The sequence below is a fragment of the Protobothrops mucrosquamatus genome, unplaced genomic scaffold, assembly GCF_001527695.2.
Source record: "Protobothrops mucrosquamatus isolate PMUCROS unplaced genomic scaffold, P.Mucros_1.0 scaffold85, whole genome shotgun sequence".
NCBI classification, from domain to species: Eukaryota; Metazoa; Chordata; class Lepidosauria; order Squamata; family Viperidae; genus Protobothrops; species Protobothrops mucrosquamatus.
This window is the reverse complement of record NW_015386462.1, coordinates 141,405-144,048: the sequence shown is the minus strand read 5'-3', so window position 1 is coordinate 144,048 and position 2,644 is coordinate 141,405. Positions and strand designations below refer to the sequence as shown.

Genomic DNA, 2,644 nt, shown 5'->3' with positions numbered 1-2,644 from the left:
ATGCCACAGGAACAGGAAACTTCCAGGCAGGGCTAGAGGGTATAAAAAGACCATCTGCCCATGTGCTCACTCTCTTTTCTTCTCCTCTGCTGCTTATCTGTCTTCTGCAATAAACTGTAACCTTCTTCCCAAAGCAGTCGCCATGTTTGCTTATTTATTCCCGGCTTGGATGAACCAGGATGAAGACTTACTTCTAACACCCAAAATACTGTTTTTATTCCAAACAATAACTATAAAACTAGAGAAAACATTATTTGAAGACATAAATTCCCTAATTTTAAAATTTATTAGGCAAGGAAAGAAAACTAGAATTAAATTGAAAATGTTACAAGAAGCTAAGGGGAACGGAGGATTTGATTTGCCAGAGTGGGCTTTTTATTATCAAGCATCAGTATTAAGATGGGTAAAATGGATAACCCACAAAAACAAAATTTTGTTGTCTTTAGAGGGACATGACTTACAACTCGGGGATTTTTTCTTATGGTGTGGGAAAAATAAAATTCATAAATATTTTCAAAACCAGTACATTAGAAATGCATTATTATTAACATGGGAAAAAATAAAATGTAAAATATATTTGAAAATTGCAAGATGGCTTTCAACAATGGAAGCATTTGAACATCCAAATTTAGTCAGTCTTGAAAAAATATAGACATATAAAGATATTCTGAACTCTGAAGGGAACTTAAAATCTTTGACAAGAGATGGAAAATCAGGGTATTGATCTATCATGGTGGACACATCTACAAATGCAAGTGAGATATGATAAAGATGTTAAACTGTATGGATTTTATAAACAGCAGATTTTGTTTGATAAGATATTATTAACTTCTGATGAGAAATTAATTAAGAAAATGTATAACTTATTAAATTTGAAAATGGAAGATGAACAAGTAAAAGAAACAATAATATAAAGTATAAAGAAGAGCAACTAAGATGATTAAAGGTCTGGAGACTAAAACATATGAAGATTGGTTACAGGATTGGAGTTTGTCTAGGCTAGAGAAAAGGACTAGGGGAACATGATAGCAGTATTCCAGTATTTGAGAGGTTGCCAAAAAGAGAAGGGGGTCAACTTATTTTCCAAAGCACCAGAGGGCACTTTAGTCTACAAGAGAGTAAACCAGCATACAATGTGGAATACACATCGAAAGGTAAGGATATGTACTAGCGCCTGCAGCTGCATGTACACTCAGCGAACAATTGGGCGTATTTCCCCAGTGTGCCTTTGTAACCGCTTCCTTTACAATTTCGGCGCTCTGCGAGGGGGAAAAAGAAAAATATATAAGCGACTCCGCTATGCAATCCTTCCTGTGCTGATATGCTCCACACAGGGTTAACTTGAAAAATCAACCATCTGTTCCATTAATTTGTGCTCTCTTTCTCTCCCACTTTTAGGAAAGTGCCCTTAAGATAGAAATCCCTTATTTATTTATTTGCAGAATCGCGCACCAAGCGCCTATCAAAGCAAGCAAGCCATCAGCCTATCCTTGTAGAGACTATCTCTAATCTTAGCGCGTGAACTGAGACGACAGCGACTGGCATCAAAGGAAGGTTTCCTATAACTCTCAAGACCGATCCGTGCAGCTGCCAGCTTCTTACCCGAATTGGTAAGCGGCCTCTGTTGCTGCATCACGTAAATAAACGGCAATGGCGCTTTTTCGCGGGTGAGAGCCGTATCGAACTTTCCCACCAGCCACCGAACTGATAATAAGAAGGTGGAGTCAGGCAGAAAGGACCGTACCACAATCAAACAACGGGATGACAGCAGTAGCAAACTAGACTATTGGAGCAGAGCGGCCGATTAAGTTGCAGGACACAGAAAGCTCGTTGCAGGATCACTGTGGCCAATAACCGGAGTAGAAAAAGAGAAGAGCGAAGTGTCTCTCCTTCGCGTTTCACATAATGGTACCAAGCAATTACTTCCCCGACATCCCTTCCAATCGGCCGAGCCTGCTGGGAAAAAGCGTGAAGGCATGCGCAGACTCTTGTTTCGAGAGAGTGCGTGAAATCCGGATTAAGGGGAAGCGACAGCAAGGAAGTTCCCATCTTGGGCAATCGGATGATGAAGCTGGGAGGCGGGGCTGCTTTTTTTCCTGCTTCGGTGAATCCGAGCGCAAAATACGTAAAGTGAGACCTGCAGCGCTTCCTTATCGGCGAGTATATGTTATAAATAGTAAGTATTTATTTACTAGATTTCGATTCTACCTTTTTATCCTGAGTTGAAGGCGTCGGGCTTAGGAGTCCTCTTATTTTTCTTTACAACAACCATCCTGTGAGGTAAACTGGGCTCAGAGAGAGTCCCGCTGTACAGCGTCGCCTCCCAGAGTAAAGCCTTCCGTTCTCCGATAAAAGAACAGAGGAAGAGTGAAAACAGACTTTGGACAGCAATTCTGTGATTGGACGGGCATAAGTCTTGCATTTGAATTGCTAGTGGGTGACAGTTTAATTGAACATACTGAGATGTTTATAAAAGAAGAGGAGACGCGTGATGAGTGTGTGTGAAGAAGAGAGTGAGGAGCGAAGAAGGGAGAGAAGCAACGTGAGAGGAAAGAAAGGCAGCGGAGACGGGGGGGGGGGGAGGAGAAGCAAACGGAGGGGGAGAAGATAAGGAAGAAGGGAGGGGGGTAATCGTTTATCAACT

The 2,644-nt window shown here is 41.4% G+C and overlaps 1 protein-coding gene across 3 annotated transcripts in view; it reads left to right on the top strand.

The window, feature by feature from the left end:
* The first annotated feature begins 1,996 nt into the window (after positions 1-1,996).
* Positions 1,997-2,644, top strand: part of IRAK3 (interleukin 1 receptor associated kinase 3) — a 77,829-nt gene continuing 77,181 nt past the window's right edge. For all 3 annotated transcript variants that reach the window (XM_015812453.1, XM_015812456.1, XM_015812455.1), the window contains exon 1: positions 1,997-2,176. The gene's annotated coding sequence lies outside the window, so the exon portion shown is untranslated. The remainder of the gene's footprint in view (positions 2,177-2,644) is intronic.